The 19767-nt window shown below is 34.6% G+C and overlaps 1 protein-coding gene across 1 annotated transcript in view; it reads left to right on the top strand.

Moving 5' to 3' along the window:
* The window catches only part of LOC138712041 (EGFR adapter protein-like), a 1474549-nt gene that overhangs the window by 400743 nt on the left and 1054039 nt on the right, over window positions 1–19767 (top strand). The window contains exon 2 of the mRNA XM_069843434.1: window positions 11547–11621. The gene's annotated coding sequence lies outside the window, so the exon portion shown is untranslated. The remainder of the gene's footprint in view (window positions 1–11546; window positions 11622–19767) is intronic.

Here is a 19767-nt window from a genome sequence, read left to right as displayed (position 1 = left end):
TGATGTAACTTGGAAGGAAATAAGAATGCAATATTAATTTCAATTTGTCTGTTCATCGTGTTCTGTTTGTAAGGTATAGATAATTGATAATAATTATTTCATTAACGCTTGCATTCAATTTCAGAGACTCTTCAGATAAATTGGAATTATGCCAGGGTAAAGATGAAAAAATAGTTAAACGCGGATGAGATAAACCGAAGTATTTGAGACATAATATCTGGTCTAAAAGAAAGGCAAAAACATAGTCTACGTCTGTTTCACAATCTTCTCGGGATTCAGCTGCTGTATCTTTACTATTTAAACAAATAGTCAACTAACTCGTGAATTTTAAGACAATCTTATATTTAAAAAAGTGATAGGGAATTCACAAATCCTAGTGATTGCATGAATGCGTTTTTATTTTATTGTTCTGCATTTTCTTGTTACTTCTATCGTTAGGATATAGCTTTTTAGTTTTTAATATTTTAATGTACTTTATTTTTTATCATTAAGGATATGATAAATTTTATCTCCACAACAATTAATATAAAACCAGAACGAATTCCCCTTTTCGTATGATCAGTAGCTATTACAGCATTGCATTGTAAAATTTGTATAAGTTTTTTTCTTTTACTTGGTTATTTAACGACGCTGTATCAACTACGAGGTTATTTAGCGTCGATGGAACTGGTGATATCGATATGATATTTGGCGAGATGAGGTCGAGGATTCGCCATACATTACCTGATATTTGCCTTACGGTTAGGAAAAACCTCGGAAAAAAGCCAGCCAGGTAATCAGCCCAAGCGGGAATCGAACCCTCGCCCGAGCGCAACTCCGAATCAGCAGGCAAGCGCCTAAGTTGATGTGCATATTATCCTCGTTCTTCTGATATTCGCCATAATACATAATACATATACGCAATCGAAAGCTATCTCGAAGTGAATAATAATAATAATAATAATAATAATAATAATAATAATAATAATAATAATAATAATAATAAATGTACTAACATCATTTACATAAAATTAAAATGATTTCATTTATACCTAGCTCACTCACGCTAAAGGCTGTGTGCAGGAGTGCTTTTGGAAAGGCAAGAGTAAAAGTATACAATATATCCTCCTGGGTCAGGGAGTATAGTATAGTATAGTATAGTATAGTATAGTATAGTATAGTATAGTATAGTATATTTCTTACATACATTTAGTTTCAAATTTGCCACTAGGTGGAACCGTTATCAATCACTTCTTTTCTGTGCTTGTCAAGCTCCTGACATCTCTTTGGACTTACAGGAAGCACAAAATGATCGATTCAGTCGTTGCAACGCGTATTTAACTATTTCCAAATGAAAATGGCGGCCAGCAATTCAACGCCAAGGAACCGTAGAACATGGTTTCAAAATAATTACACATTTAACGTTATATTTTAAAGGGTTAAAAATTACGATATAAGATATATGTGCAGAGACCCGAAGTACAGTTTCATATACCTGCATTTGTGTCCTAACTGTAATCTGCAGAATTTTTTGAGTTTTTTTTTTTCATTTCTATGACTTTTTTGAAGTGCAGAATTATATTGAACTTTAAAAATAAAACAAAAAATATCTCGGGACTCAGAAGACTAAAAATATGTTCTACATTACAACATTAAAATAAGATTTATTATATGGGTAATGTAAAAATATATGTAATATTCCTAACAGTTCATTTTTCCGTTAGAGAATAGTTATTTATGGTACTTGTGAGGTAAATGCATCTTTATTGCGCGAGTGGAAAGATTTAAGCACGAGGCGTCAGCCGAGTGCTTAAATTACACGAGCGCAATAAAGATCACGCTCACAAGTACCATTAGTAATTTTATCCATGACTATAACGAAAAATTATGTTTTATAAAAGAAAATATGTTGAAAATAAGTCCTCATATAATCACATACCATGGCATGGATTTTAGAATCAATACGTGTACTAGGTACGTCATGTGTAGGTGGCCATGATTAGTAAAGAATGGTATCTAAGGCGTTGGATAAATAACAAATTATAATTAATTATATAATTTTAATCTATATTTTTTTCATTTTAAACGTGTATTTTCGTCTTTTTGAAGTTTCAGGGATTATTTAGAAGTTTTCACGGGACTAATGTGATTAAAATAATTTCACATTTTACTCCTGTAAACTTAAGAGGAATATTAAAACTTAATTAATCATCGTGTCTGTTTAGCTCATAAATGACACTCAGGAAGAAATTAAACGCAGAATAAATATGGGAAATGCGTGTTATTATTCGGTTGAGAAGCTTTTGCCATCTAGTCTGCTGTCAAAAAATCTGAAAGTTAAAATTTATAAAACAGTTATATTACCGGTTGTTCTATATGGTTGTGAAGCTTGGACTCTCACTTTGAGAGAGGAACAGAGATTAAGGGTGTTTGAGAATAAGGTTCTTAGGAAAATATTTGGGGCTAAGAGGGATGAAGTTACAGGAGAATGGAGAAAGTTACACAACGCAGAGCTACGTGCATTGTATTCATCACCTTACATAATTAGGAACATTAAATCCAGACGCTTGAGATGGGCAGGGCATGTAGCACGTATGGGCGAATCCAGAAATGCATATAGAGTGTTAGTTGGGAGGCCGGCGGGAAAAAGACCTTTGGGGAGGCCGAGACGTAGATGGGAAGATAATATTAAAATGGATTTGAGGGAGGTGGGATATGATGGTAGAGACTGGATTAATCTTGCTCAGGATAGGGATCAATGGCAGGCTTATGTGAGGGCGGCAATGAACCTCCGGGTTCCTTAAAAGCCAATAAGTAAGTAAGTAAGTCTGTTTAGCTCAATTGGCTAACGCGTTTTGTTTTAAAATCCTATAAACCCAACTTCGCAGGTTCAAGTCTCGTCGCATTCCAAAAGGTAAATTATTACAAAATTTTTAAAAAAGATGCATATTAGATATGGATGCAATGCACAAATTACGACGTAGTAGATAGAGAAAAGAGAAGGAGATTGAGTGTATGTCTATTTAAGAAATGGTAATAAAGAAGTAGAGGTAGTGACAACTAGTAACTAATATATTAACTTCTTGAGTAGGCCTAATAGTTGAATGGAAAAGTATACGTGTGTACCCGGGTACTAGGAAAATAGGCCTACTAATGAACTGTGAGATAAAGTTCAAACTGTGAGGTAAAGTCTTTATCTCACTAGTGAAGTAAGTAATGTTGAATAAAAGCCTACTTTACAAACGCAAAAGTATTTAGTAAAGGCATGCTTTTCGTTGTGGTCATGGATAAACAATTTTATACTTTCTTTTTAAACCCAAAATTATTTATTAATTTTAGACGACGATAATTATCAATAATAGAATTATATAATCTTGGATCGAAATTAGAGCTGTGCCTTAGACACTTTCGGTAATAAAATTAGGTTCAATTAGGGTAGAAAAGTAGCATATCTTCTTGTAAATTAATCACTATAAGTTGTCGACTAGATTGCTTTGTTTTGTGTCTGTAGTAATAAAAATATATGATTTTTTCTACGATTGTACGTATGTTGCACTTTGTCCACTGTTATCAGTGCGTAAAGTGAGACTTTAAAACACTAGTGCGTAAAAAGTAAGGCGCATTCCCAAACCCGCATCAACTGACTACAGTGATGTTCGCTGTGTACTCAGGTTGCGAGCAGACAACCTTCTGCTCTATAGCAATCAATGGGTCATTCTCACTATGGTTGTTTTATTGTTCTGATTTTCTGTTTTATTTATAATATCTGGAACCATTTATGTTTAGTTGTAATTCTCAGCACTGCCCACTCAAAACCTGTGAAGTAGAAGGCATTCTGAATGAATACAGTCGTATGACTTACCACAGCACACGGCTACTCGCTACTGTCCCACCAACGAATCGAAAATCGAAAAGAAAGGAGAATTAGGAGGACAAATTTAAAAGGTACGCAAAACGCGTCCTTGCAAGGGGTTGGGGGCTGTAAGAAACTAAATATGTGAGCTCCAAGCCTGTTGGCCACTAGTCTCACTCCGGATTACGCTGCTTCACTGAAGGAGCTCTAGAAAATTTTGAAGGGGAAAACCGAAAATGGACGTAACCTCTTAGGTACCACATACGCGAGGGGGATGGAAATGTGATCTAAATGATCACGGGACGGGACGAGGAGGGGATGGCTGGTGTAGATCTGCACATTGAAATGAACTGTCATTTCGCAGTGCAGAGGAGTCGAGAAGACTCTGTCGTCTGTTGTTCGATGACAAGGCAGGTGAAGACCGCCAGGAGAGACGCCGTGAAATCTTAATCTGCAAATTGAAAGGTTCCCTGTCCTTTCGCATTGCGACATGAGTGATGTTGCACATGTATTTCATAATTTATATACTCTGAACTAGGGCTCTAATTTGTTTGTTAGAAAAAAAAGGGGGGCTTATGGGGAATGGCATATAGGTCCGTGGCCCATTTCTCTTAGGGCTCATCCCGACATTTGTCTTAATGCCTTAGGAAAACCACGGAATACCTTAGGCAGGATGAGTTGTCTCAATATAAGAGACTAACAGCACATATCGGGCTTAAGTACTCCCCAGCCTCTTCTGATGGGATCGAGTCTCTCGGCCAAACAGTTGTTCTCCAGTCCTTCCCATCCTCCCGTCCCGTCATGCACCAACTTTTTTAATCACCCCGGTGAAACAATAGCGTCCCCACACTCCAAACCCCAGTAATTATTGCCATGAGTGATAGGGTAAGCATCCCTCCTACGTCTTCTCTCGGTTCAGCGGATTTCAAGACAATGAACGCGCTGTCCTCGTCGCACACACATCCAGAGATGCTTCCCGCAAGCTACGCGGGCTAAAAGATATGAGCTCTTTTATAAGGACTTGAAAAGCTTGCGTTCCATTGACTGTGTGGTCGTGATGACATGGATTCCTGGCTCGTATGCAGCAGGGGTACCCAAATTCACGTAGCAAATTTGATGTCACAGTCAAACAATTGTAATATTTGGTAATTATTTTGACATGTTAGAAATAGGTCTATCCATCAACAAATTTAAATTAATGTCGAGCACAAAACTCCCACTATAAAAAGAATTGATCAATCAAAAATTTGTAGAATAGGTAGGCCTGTAGTGATCATACGTCCATTTTTTATTTAAATAAATGTCGAATTTAGTTCAGATTGTCATATTTTATGGTTTCAAAAACATAAAATTCCTGTTCATAGATAAGGTAAGATGGTAATAGATATTTTAGCTATAAACATTAGATTCCTCTAGGTATTATATATATATATATATATGTATGTGTGTGTGTGTGTGTGTGTGTGTTTTTAATATAAGTAGTTTATTTCAATTTTTATTTCAAATTTCAGATGCATCGGAAGATGCTATAACAAGGTCAAGTACAAATTTATATAATAATACAAAACACAACATATAATACAGAATAATACATCAGCCTGCAGAATATAATTACAACAATAGAAATGAAATAATACATCAATATAAAAAAGAGGCTACAATAATATTAACAAAAATTGAGCAGCTCTCGTGTTCGGTCGCAAAGAAAATGCAAGTCTCGTTGTCATGTTATAATAATCACTAGATGGGATAATTAAACATGTTTTAGATTTAACAAGAGGCGACTAATATTAAAGAGTATCTAATGTAGGTAAGATATTGAATGGATTTTTATTGTAAAAGCTGAAACGAGTACGAGGAATATAACAAAACCGTCATTAATAAGTTTCATGTATGTAGGCTATGTGTTTGATGGCAACAACAACAACAATAATAATAATAATAATAATAATAATTTAAAATAATAATAATAATAATAATAATAATAATAATAATTTAAAATAATAATAATAATAACAATTATTATCATTATCATCGTCATAATAATAATTAATATATTAATATACATTATTATTATTATTATTATTATTAACTTATTATTATTATTATTATTATTATTATTATGTTTTACATATATGTCATCACACCGTAAATAGTTCTCAAAAACTATGCGACAAGAAATTCAATTGAATGAGTACAAAATTCACCACCAGTAGAATATTTTTATTCAAAATTTACCAACAATTACTACCCATTAATGACTTCCAATATGGCAGATAAATGCAATGCATTTAAGCTCGTAGTATGTTTTTTAAAATGTTCTTAACTTATAACTTAATTTAAGTCTCTTAGGATTTACCTTCAGTATTGTGTTAACATCCTATTATTTAATTAAATGGCTTTCAAATGCAGTTAACGTATTGAAAATTACATGTATCTGATGATGTCGCGATGGCGACGAAAACGATAATAGAAATTGTAAAATATGTAATGTAAAGGATCCACTGTTTGATATTATACGATAAGTCAATGACGGAAATGCAATCAAACAATTATTTGATATCTCATCATGTCGAACATGTACTCATATTTCGGAATATATTAATTTTGAAACTCATGATTATTAGATTTTTTTTTGTTTTGATGAACACTACAACTCGCAAAATATTGAATGCTTTTTTAAAGATCCTGTACATCCAATTGATGCCTGGAATTAAATATCAAAATATACACCAAATATATTAATATTTCTTGTTGAAAATGTTGTCCCTACCACTCCTGAAAATACAGACACCGAATGTCTTTACACTCTGTAAGTTATCTATATGTTAGTGTTAACAGGACCAAATAATACTCTTATTGGCCTTACATGTATAGCTTAAATTGGAATTAAAATTATTCAAAGGCTTTTACTAGACGGTAAATTTAAAAAAGATAAATTTATTTCCGTATTTACTTTGTACTCTACCTTGATAAATTTATAAGTACTACTATATTAACATCAGGCATGGACCTGTAACACCCTATATTAATGAATGATATCACCGTTTTGCAATATTGTAAAAATTACATTAAATTTTGAATGCAGCTTTTTGTACTTCTACAGTTTAAATGCCAGGAAATTTACAATAATTTTTCCAACGTTCACCTACAAGCTCCCTTAAACCTCAGCATTCAGTCTTTGCGGTATACATACAGTTAGAGCCCTTTTAACCTGTCCATCAAGTGTATGCAGAGAAATTCACTCCAGAGCAGAGGATATTCTATTTCACGTAATACTAACTACAGCCAGATTCATTGTTGCTGGTACTTGCATTAAGTAGACTAGTTTATGGGTGTTTGCAAGCTACTAATGGGGCTGTCTTTGAACTTAGTGAAATCTGAAATATCGACAGTGAGGATGCAAGGTGTAAACGACATAAACTGCCAAAAATACTGGTGGTAGAGCATAAATAACTGAAGAAAAACGTCACATGTTTTTCTGTAACTGTCATGGTTTTCCCAGAAAAAATGTGTTTTGTGAGTCTAACGTTTTTGGAAAAGAGTATAGACAGTCATTATTTAGGCTACTTTGCCCGGTATGTACGTTGAAGCAGTTGTTTGTTACTCTGTTGTTTATTAGTACGTGTTAGATATTTAGTGCAAAATCATTGACAATAATTTATGTTCAATCTAAATGTAAACAAATAGATAAACTACTATCAACCTTAAAAGCATGGTATTTTATAAATTAATAATAAACTTATAAGATATAATTAAATTTCAGTAGATATTTTGTTCAGTAGACCGATATGTACTGCCTGTATAATTTTGGCAGTTTATATCGTTTACACCCTGTAGAAAAGTCAGTCAATTTGAGCTGTAAGACTACACAAAGTTTCTATTTTAACGATATACAGGGACATCATTTTATTTTTACTTCAATTTTTATTGTACCTGGATTTTTTAATGTACTTCATTCCCACTCCTGCCAGTAGCAAACTTCCACACACAACCAAAGCAGCAAAGTCGTCTTAAGGTCATAGTAAACAGTACAAAGTGAGTGAGTATAGTATGTTCCAAAAATATGATCGCATTTTTCAGTAAAGAAAGAGCATTCATTCACTATTGAATCATATTTTCGCACAAGTACTGTGCGTCCGTTTAGTTACGTCGCATCCCGGTTTCCCCCACCCGTTTCTGCTGGCTCCTCTGTAAATGCTAGTGGCTGGGCTGTCTTAACTCTTTTCTGAAAACATTTGCTGTTAGGAATTGGACTTCTACGTAATGTTATGCACCTATTTAAAATAATTAAAATAAAACGGCCTGGTTAAGCAAATAATTATCACGTGATTTCCCTCCCTTTCTAAGACCTTCCTATTTAATCACATGGACGGACAATAGATAGCATATCTGAGTAAATTTATCTATGCGGATCGGGCAGAAGTGAAGATTGAATTGATAGTACGTACGGTAAACTGTTATAGAGTAGGTACAGAATCATTTCAACAGGCGTAGGATTATGGCTCCCCCATATCGCCTGATTTGAGTGCTTTGCATTATTTCTTTGGGATTACTGTGAAACAGTTGTGTCTGCTAAACATCCTACAACAATAGAAGAATTAAATAATTACATTAGAGAAACCATACATTCAATTTGACAAGATATATTTCAAAACGTTTTTGATAATATGCACAAAAGAACTGAAGCCTGTATGGAAATGAATGACCACCATTTTTAATAATTTGTTTAAATGTCCATATTTTGATTATCTTTTAAATTTAAATCCACTGTAAATGTTGTATGCTAATGTGCTGTACACAGTATAGTATAAGTTACATTACATAATAAATACGTCCGATTGGATAGTTTAGTAAGTGAGTAACAACACTTAGGTCCTACTGTTAATACTGTACTGTATTTTGATTAAATAAAAACCCGACGGAAATGATCAAACTCAAAATCGTAACTTTTCCTAGTTTACGTAAATGGATGCACTACTTTTCTTCCCTCATATACCTATTGAAGTTATTAGTATTGTATTTTACAATAGTGTCGTCAAACCTCTGTCGTGGAAGGGGGTAGCAAACAGTGTTTCCGGTTCTCAATCGTTAATCCGAAGGTATAGTAAGGTTAATATTGGAAATGTTAGTAAAACAAAATGATGTCCCTATATATTTGTTTCAATTAAAATATATGTTGTCAGTGATGAAATCGTTTAATAAACCTAAATCATTTGCAAAAGTAATCTGTTCCAGTTATAACATTTTCTTAAAACGTCGTGTCACTAGCCTTTATACTGTATCTGATGTAAAGAACTAGGGATTATAATTATGAATTGCTAGGTATATTGAAAGAAAATTGCGTAAGCTTCTCTATGAGTATCAAATTGATATACAGAGATTTTAGAGAAATACTAGAATGAGAAATAATTGAAATGTAAATATCTTTATTTAGAGAAACCCATAAAATATTACACTTTGTTTATTTGAGGTTTCTCTCTTGTTCGCCCCTGATGCAAGTTATGATATCCCAAGGACAACATACCAGCATATTCTGCAGTATTTTTTAAACATATTCTCAATTCAGACAGAATTCCAGGCTCAGCGTATAAACCGAGAGAATGACTGCGAAATGAATGTCCCAATTTCTTACGTGACCATTGTTGCATATGAATATCTGTGCACCAGCTGCATGGGAAGAATAGAGATTGCCTGGATGGAGATGCGAATATTGCATGCATATGGAACGTACGTGAATCCGATATGAGTTTCTTGATGAGAAAATCTCTACAGCAGAAATTGATAATCTGACGAATGCAACCGTAGTTCTACATCTGTAGGATTCTGGACGTAGTTGTATAATTAGAGTAAAATACATTTTTATATTCCATTCTAAAACTGGAGTTTCTTGTAGTATATAACTTCAAACTACTCATATCAATAATTTATGTGCCATTCTTAGGATTTGACTGTTGCCTTGAATCATGTTATAGTAATAAATAAACTATAAATTACATACTTTCATTACTGTACGACATACTTTTCTATTTTACTGTTATCAATTCCTTGTGTATAGAAATATAATCTCATGGACAATTAGTTTAATTTTTTAACTTGAAAATTAATATATAGAGTGAACCTTAAGTAATGTAATTAATTTCAGAAGTATTCTTTGAGATAATGCAGGTAAAAAAGTTTAATACAATGTTGTTGGTTTTTGCCCCCTTTTCGAGATAAAAATAGTTTTATATGAAACATTTCATAGCACGCGTCGGGAAATTTCTTTAATTCGCAATATGGTCAGTCAATTTAAAAGAGCAGTGTATTTTGATAATGGATGATTGAAAGGATTTTAATTTTTTCGTATAAAAGTGCAGAAATTTTATCCGAACAAAAGTAACATTTTGAAATTCCTTTTAAGAACGAAAAGTTAAATTTGTTAGGATCAAATTTCTGCACATTTAAAAGACAAAACTAAAATTCTTCCAATTATTTATTATCATAATACACTGCTCTCTTAAATTGACTGAGCATATTTGGAATTCAATCAGTGACATTTACAAAAAACGCCATGAAATGTTTAATATAAAAAATTTTTATCTGGAAAAAGAAACAAAAACTAGCAAAATTGTATTAAAGTTTTTTGTTTGAAATATCTCAAAGAATAACCCCCTGAAGTTAATGACGTTATCTATGGTTCACCCTGTATACACGATAAGATTTCTACTGGGCGATCAGTGCTAATTTTCTCCACTGTCAAAATAATCCCCACTTTTATCTACACTATGCAGCTTATATCAACCAGGATGATAGTTTCTTTTCTTTCCTACTTTCTTACAAATTACTTCTGAAATGCATACTTTCAAATTACCATTTTACTCAATAGTTAAATGTATATAAGATAGATTTAATGTATAAAAATTTCAGTTGAACTTATTACTTTCAAACCATGCTCTACATCAGTGGCCGTCAGCACTCGCTGAAATGGGTTGTGGGTAAGCAGTGCATGGCGATATGCACTCTCGTGCAGGAGAAAGCATACCCGCAAGCAGCCACGAATGCACGCTGGTGCTATAAGAGACCTGTGGATAAGGAACATTAGCCCGAGAGTGCAGTGTTCTGATGACCTCTGCTCTACATTGACGGATGTTCTCTAATCGGTCGAATGAAAACCGGTTATAAGTCCTATTCTGCAGCTCTCTAAACCAGACGACATAGAAAAAACTATGTTGCAACAAATGGAGCACTCTTCGTTGGCTGATATCCTACATAAAATACCTTACTTACTTACTTACTTACTTACAAATGGCTTTTAAGGAACCCGAAGGTTCATTGCCGCCCTCACATAAGCCCGCCAGCGGTCCCTATCCTGTGCAAGATTAATCCAGTCTCTATCATCATATCCCACCTCCCTCAAATCCATTTTAATATTATCCTCCCATCTACGTCTCGGCCTCCCTAAAGGTCTTTTTCCCTCCGGTCTCCCAACTAACACTCTATATGCATTTCTGGATTCGCCCATACGTGCTACATGCCCTGCCCATCTCAAACGTCTGGATTTAATGTTCCTAATTATGTCAGGTGAAGAACATAAAATACCTAAATATATTAATATAATTATTAGGTTTCAGTTAGACGTAAGGTTGTAGGGAAGTATATTGCTCTGACACTGTATAACCGCCGGACTTCAGCAAGGCTCGTTTGATTCATATTCTGTTTGGTTTGTTCGCAGGGCAGTGCCCGCACCAAGCCTGTTCTTCTCGTCATCTCGTTGGCAGGAATCAAAGTATGCAGCCCCGACGGCAAGGTAAGAAATTCTTTCATATCTTAAATTAAAATCTTAATAGATGAGAAGTTTTTGTGAAAAATAAATTGACATTTTTTATTATATATAAATAATGTACTTAAAGGTATATTTTGTAAAACTCTATACGGTTTGTAACAAAATTAAACGGATGATAATTTGCAAAAAAAAAAAAATCGTTATTTCACCTACATATAATGCTGATATGGTCAGTGGATATAATATTTATATCATAAATAATTGGGACAACTCTCTTCTTACAGAAAATAATTCATTTGTGTATTATGTATAAATGTAGGCTACTATTTTGATCTCGTATTTTAATGTAACATTATACAGTAAGATATATTTTCAATTTAAGTTTTTTATTAGGCTGATTTATCTAAACATTCTTTGTACCTAGACAACATCTACTTCCAGACGTTACATTCGTTATCTCTTTTCAATGGAAATAATGGCGTATAACATAAATAAGTGATAAATCATGACACTCTGAATAGGTATGCGTCTGTTATTGATATTGTACGAATGTGAAACAGACCTAAATTGATAAGAAATTGTAGAATACTCCTCGCTTTATTTTATCCAGTAGTAATGGACGTATCACTTGTAAGGTAACAGAAGAAGCCCTTATATATCTTTGATTCCTGATTTGCAAACAGACTGATGTTTGTATGTCCACTTGGTATACATTAAAAATATTATTCCTGTAATAGGCCTATTCAGAGTTTTGTGGAAAGAACTAGGGAAGGTCATTGTAAATAGATAATGTAATCAGTGTTAAGATATTGTAAATAGTAAAGTCAGTATTAGTGAAAGTGTGAAATAAGTTTTGTAAATAGTAAAGTCAGTGTTGAGAAAGTGTCAGTTAAATATTGTAAATAGCAATCAGTGTTTGTCAAAGTGCTGGTGTTAGTATAATGTCGGTAGTGCAAAAAAAAGTCTAACAGGGTTATTAACCATGTCACAAAAATAGTATACACGATAAGCTCGCCTGGATTGGCTCACAAAGTGAGTACACTTGAGCCATCTCTGTCGAGGGGGTTCTAACCCCATCACAGGAGGCCTGTCCCCAACATGGGACATCATAGCTAATATTCATTCATTCATTCATTCATTCATTCATTCATCCATTCATCATAAAGGCATAATCAATTCTTCATTACGTCATAAAGAGTAAAGAAAAAAAATTACGAACTTTTCGAGGTGATGGGTGGTATGAAAAAAAACATATTTATTTAAATAAATGTGAGTCAGAAATGCTTCCTCACAACTACATTTCATTCATTTCATTTAATTTAGTGTTCTGCCCAAGGGCAGGTTTTTCACGCAAACCCAGCATTCTCCAGTCTTTCCTATTTTCAGCCTTCCTCTTTGTTTCGTCATATGATCCATATATATATATATATATATATATATATATCTTAATGTCGTCTATGATCTGATATCTTCTTCTACTCCGAACTCTTCTCCCGTTCACCATTCCTTCCAGTGCATCCTTCAGTAGGCAGTTTCTTCTCAGCCAGTGACCCAACCAATTCCTTTTCCTCCTTCTGATCAGTTTCAGCATCATTCTTTCTTCGCCCACTCTTTCCAACACAGATTCATTTCTTATTCTATCTGTCCACTTCACACGTTTCATTCTTTTCCATATCCACATTTCAAATGCGTCTTCTAGTCTCTTCTCTTCACTTCGTCGTAATGTCCATGTTTCTGCCCCATACAATGCCACACTCCATACAAAGCACTTCACTAGTCTCTTCCTTACTTTCTTTCCAGAGGTCCGCAGAAGATGCTCCTGTTTCTATTAAAAGCTTCCTTGGCCATTGCTATCCTCCTTTTCACTTCCTAGCAGCAGCTCATATTACTGCTTATACTACACCCCAAGTATTTGAAACTGTCCACTTACTCTACTGTTTCATTTAGAATTCGCAAGTTTACCTTCTCTATTTTTCTTCCTATGACCGTGCTCTTCGTCATATTTGCATTTATCTTCATCCCATACTGCTCACAGCTGTCATTTAGCTACTTTAGTATCATTTCCTCTTCTGCTAACAACGCCATATCATCAGCAAATCTTATGCACTTTATTCTTCTTCCTCCTACTATCACTCCTCCCATGTTCTGAAAACAGTTCTTTACTAAATCCTCCAAGTAGATTTTGAATAGGGTAGGTGATAAAGGACATCCTTGATGTACTCCTCTCTCAAACAACTACATTATATACACCTTTAAATTGTTTGTACGTTAGGAAACTGGTAAGAACTGAAATACTTCTAGAAAAAATGTTAAGACATTTTTAGAAGAAGAAAACGATTTTTTTTTCGATGATTAACATAATTATACACTCGATAATATTGACATATCTTCTGAATATTGATACGTGGCCTACCTTTGCAATATCAGGAAAAATAAACTGTAAGGTACATAAATGATGCTTCGTTACGGTGACTACCAATCAGTAAATGTGTGAGCATTACGCCAGTTGGTCATTCTTCTTACCAATTTCGTCCTACGTCGCTATACAGTAATTAATGTTCTTTATGAAAGTACATATCTTAACCCCAACAGTGTAAGATCCTGTGACTAAAGAGTCTAAGACTAATTTCCAATTCATCTCACCAATTTCGTCGTACGCTCCTATATGGTAATTCATGTTCTTCATGAAAGTATATAATCATAAAATCCAACGGTGTGAGATCCGGTGACTAAGGAAGCCGACACTAATTTCCAACTCGGTGACATATAACGTCATAAGTAAGGGCTTTTGTCACTGCATAACAATATAAGTTTGTTTTGATCTTACTTACCATCCAGAAAATCTGTCCATTTAGTTTTCCTTCGCTTCGTAAGCTTTGAGCTTAATGAATGTTTACATCCTTCCTTTTGCGTTCTCAATAATGATGGTTAAAACATGCTGGATGAATTCTAGTAACTATTGCGACGTTCATAATTAGAGTATTAAAACTGTTTTGTTTGAGATTCTGGCTGATATGTAGGTACAGTAGTGGCAAAAAAACCGGACCGACCCTTGTAGCTGATTTCAGAGACTTGTTTACTCCAGAGCACGATAGACTGATAACTAAGACTTTCGTGGTTCGAATCCTGCCTGGAAAGGAAACTTTTTTTTGTTCCTTATTCAAATTTATTCCCAATACTTTTCGATTGCTGGTAAAATTAATGTTCTGGGATTAAGAAGTTAATTAAGTAGTAAAATATTACTGCAATCGAAAAGTATTGGGAATAAATTTGAATAACGAACAAAAAAATGTTTCCTTCCCAGGCAGGATTCGAACCACGAATGTCATAGTTACCAGTCTATCGTGCTCTGGAGTGAACAAGGATCTGAAATCAGCTACACGGGTCGGTCCGGCTTTTTTGCCACTACTGTACATCTGAAGTTTGACTGATGGAATATTACATGTGCTGTGTTGAAATGTGTCCGGATTCTTGTGAATCTGTTGACGCAGAAAGGTTTTTCTCAATGTGTAATTCAAATTTTAGTGGCCGTAGGCGCAGAATGAAAGAAAATAATATTGTCACTTCTGCTAGGTTTTCATTTCACAAATAAAAACAGCAGATATTATATAATGCAAATAATGTTTTTTCTCACTGTTACAAAGTGTTATTTATTTAATTTTAATACGTAGAATAAGTTCATGTATGAAACTTTTTAGCATTATTTTCACGCTTAATACGTAATAAAGGGTTATTTTTTACATAAAAATCGCTTTCCAATTTATACGAAATTATTGCTATTATCTTACAACTAATTAGCGATAAAACGCGAAATATAATATTTTTATGACGATTTGTTTTTTTCGAAATTAGTACGAAATTCTTGATCTGAGGCTCATGATGTAAATTACTCATCGCAGTTGATAAAGCGTGGTAAAATAACAAATTTAAAAAATACTCGTCGACTATAACACAAAGCAAGTAAACAGCGAACAACTAAGGCACAGTAGTTCAACGGGACACGACCCACGCCGCCTTCTATTGTACACAGTAAAGGAATTCTAGAACACAGTAAACCTGAAACCACTTGCCTCCCTCCCATCGGGCACAATGTTTCTCTCCCTGCTCTTGACGAATCTTCGGACTCATCTTCTCATATACCCATTTTGTTATTACGATCTCCATATTATCAACCCTCAGTAACTAACAACTTTGGTTTTTACTCTCCTTATTTCTATGTGGGCAAAGTGAAAGATACAACGTAATCCGAACCAGGACAAAAAAAGGTGACTAGGTACATCCAGTCCCTGTGGGATGGATGTAATTGTCCATTCCACTGAAGGCATTAGAACCGGAGTCCACTGGATTTCTGTCAAAAACTCAACCATTTGAACATGTTATTATACAAACATATTAAAGGTGACCAGATTAAGAAGTATTATTCTTTAAATTTCGGTAATGTGAAGTGCATAATAGGGCTGCAAAGAATGACTTGAGAAAGACTCGTAGGCGTGAATCCTGGTGTCGAGACGAGATTAAATTGGATGAGATGCCGACCTACCTACTTCCCCTCTTAAGCCTGGTCAATCTTGAAAATAAGGTTTTGTACTGTTTGACCACTACAAGACAAAAGAACTGAGCTGGCCACACAGATCTCATCTCTTGTGTTTGATCTTGGCTCAGTGAGGAAAATAGTATTACTCCATCCACCGAATTACTGCGTGCTCAATCTCCACCACCCAACAAGAGCGCCATCTAGTACAGTCTTACCTGAAACTTCAGTTTGACTCATTGTAAATAGGAAAAACAGGTTGATAGTTAAACCAAGCTCTCTGAACACATTACTTTAAAAAAATTTATAGCGTCCCTATCAATTTAAGTATTCACAGAAAATCAGTCCATTTCTATTATAATTTAAAAGTAATGTTCTGCCCAAGGGCAGATCTTTCACTGCAAACCAGCATTCTCCAGTCTTTCCTATTTTCTGCCTTCCTCTTAGTCTCCGCATATGATCCATAATCGTAATGTCGTCTATTATTTAATATCTTCTTCTGCCCCGAACTCTCCTCAAAATATGTGATTGGTTCTCAGCCAATAAATTAGTATTAAATTGTAACAAAACTTAAATAATCTAATTTAAATCCTGCAAAACTTTAACCTCGAAAATTTCAAGCGCAATAATTAGTAATAGGTCGCCAAATTTCTTGGCTTACAAATCGATAATGTGCTAAATTGTAAAAATCATATTAAAGATATTATCTCCAAACTAAATTCAGCATACATCAATATTGATTAAGTATGCGGTCTCGCCCACCTCATTGAATATTATACGTCTACTATGAAGTAGCCAATGTGTATTATTACCATTTAATACGAGAAAAATTCGTACCGGCATCGGGAATCGAACCCAGGACCTCTCAGCTCTGCGCGCTGAGCGCTCTTTCCAACTGAGCTATGCCGGGACACGATCCACGGCGCCGGCCGAACTTCTCTCGTAATGTTTTTACGGCCTGTTAACAGTTGTTACAAACTGTTGTTGAATATGGCCACAAAGTCATATACAGTATTTATATGCGCTCTTGCATATATGACGTGTATCGTCTCAAATGCAGGCAGTAAGGCCGTAAAAACATTACGAGAGAGGTTCGGCCGGCGCCGTGGATCGTGTCCCGGCATAGCTCAGTTGGAAAGAGCCCTCAGCGAGCAGAGCTGAGAGGTCCTGGGTTCGATTCCCGGTGCCGGTACGAATTTTTCTCGTATTGAATGATAATAATAAATTCAGCATGTTTTGCTATTAGATCTACGCAAGAGATAGTGAATATCAATACCTTAAACAGAAAATGCTTTGCATACTTCCACTCGGTAATGAGTTTCGGAATAATATTCTATTATACGATTCTATTCTTCTCTTCTCTGCTCTGTTGTATTCTATTCTGTTCTAGTGTTTTACTATATTCTGCTATATTGTGTTTTATTCTATTCTGTTCTACTATATGTCTCTATTCTGTTCCATTCTATTCTGCTCTGCTCTGTTCTAGTCTATTCTCTGCTATTGTTTTACTATATTCTGCTGTATTGTTTTATTCTATTCTGTTCTCTTGTGTTCTATTCTACTCTACTATATACCACCATACTCTTCTATTCCATTCTGTTCTATTCTATTATGCTCTGCACTGTTCTATTCTGTTCTGTTATGTTCTACTCCATTCTGCTATATTATGCTCTGCTCTCTTGTATTCTATTCTTCTCTGCTCTGCTGTTCTATTCTATTCTGTTCTATTGTATTCCTTTCTGTTTGTTCTATTCTGATCTTTTCTATTCTGTTATATACCACTGTTCTATTCTGTTCTGTTATGTTCTACTCCGTTCTGCTCTATTATGCTCTGCTCTGTTGTATTCTATTCTTCTCTGCTCTGCTGTTCTATTCTATTCTGTTCTATTGTATTCCTTTCTGTTTGTTCTATTCTGATCTTTTCTATTCTGTTATATACCACTGTTCTATTCTGTTCTGTTATGTTCTACTCCGTTCTGCTCTATTATGCTCTGCTCTGTTGTATTCTATTCTTCTCTGCTCTGCTGTTCTATTCTATTCTGTTCTATTGTATTCCTTTCTGTTTGTTCTATTCTGAACTTTTCTATTCTGTTATATACCACTGTTCTATTCTGTTCTGTTATGTTCTACTCCATTCTGCTCTATTATGCTCTTCTCTGTTCTATTCTATTCTTCTCTGCTCTGCTGTTCTATTGTATTCCTTTCTGTTTGTGCTATTCTGATCTTTTCTATTCTGTTATATACCACTGCTCTATTCTGTTCTGTTATGTTCTACTCCATTCTGCTCTATTATGCTCTGCTCTGTTCTATTCTATTCTTCTCTGCTCTGCTTTCTATTCTATTCTTTTCTATTGTATTCTTTTCTGTTTGTTCTATTCTGATCTATTCTATTATATTATATACCACGGTTCTATTCTGTTCTATTATATACCACCATTCTATTCTATTTTATTCTGCTTTGTTCTATTCTATTTTATTCTCTGCTATTCTATTCTGCTCTATTGTTTTATTCTATTGTTTTCTTCTGTTCTACTATATACCACTATTCTATTCTATTCTCTTCTATTCTATCCTATCCTACTACTGCGGTCCACTATGCCGTACTTTTTCTACTTTACCCTACTGGGCACTTATATTTTATTCAACTTATGTCTAAGAACTATGAAAAAAAGTGAATTAGGTTTTTAAATTTACCATACCTCTCCCTTATAGACTTGAACTTTATGAGCATTCTCTGTCGCTTCACATGCAGCTGGACACGATATTCGATTATATATCGTTGTCACAACAGCTGTCTTGATTTGTTCGAGATGCTCATAAACACGCTATTCCACCATTTTCGATTTCGTACTCCACGCGCTGATCTGTTAGGCCCGGTTTTCAATCATCCGAGCATCCGACATCTGACATCCGCTGTATTGAACACTCCGTTGTGTTTTTATTCGGTCACGAATTCAAATCAGATGTAGAGAGAAGCAGGTTTTGTGTGACATTCAAACGATCTGTATCAGATTATGAATACGTTCCGTTTTCGTTTGAAGATAAGAAGTACAAAGAGGAGTTTTTCGAGTGCTAGCAAGACCGATCGGTTCGCCTTTTAATTAAGTTACAAACCTGACAAAGACTTACGAGATTTTCTGAGCATTGAACACAAGATTATCAAGATTAATTTAATTTTCTGTACTTAGTTTAAGTGTACATAGATGAAATCACAGAGCTATACGGCGCCATGATTAATGAGACACTGCTCATTGTTTTAGTGACGGATTTTTTGTTACAGAAATGAGAGGAATGCATGAGCCTGTTGTGAGATATTTCTCTGGTCAGTAATTCTAATTGTTATATTCTGTGTAACTTCATAATTGCTTCATTGTCACTTCATCATCTTCATCATAATCATCTTCATCATCATCATCATCACCATCATCATCATCATCATCATCATCATCATCATCGTGTCTTGATATGCTGGCTTACGACGATCGCGATCCTAATTCATGGCGGATTGTGTGTGTAGTGGACAGAGACAAGGTTTTCAGGACTTTTACCGGGATTCTACCCTGTTTCCCTCGTCATTTCAACAACACCATCGACACTCCCCTTTCATTATCATTACCTTCTCGAAAAATAGGACATAAC

Source organism: Periplaneta americana, chromosome 13 (assembly GCF_040183065.1).
Source record: "Periplaneta americana isolate PAMFEO1 chromosome 13, P.americana_PAMFEO1_priV1, whole genome shotgun sequence".
NCBI lineage: Eukaryota > Metazoa > Arthropoda > Insecta > Blattodea > Blattidae > Periplaneta > Periplaneta americana.
The sequence above is the reverse complement of the archived record's forward strand: the minus strand, read 5'-3'. Positions and strand labels throughout refer to the sequence as shown.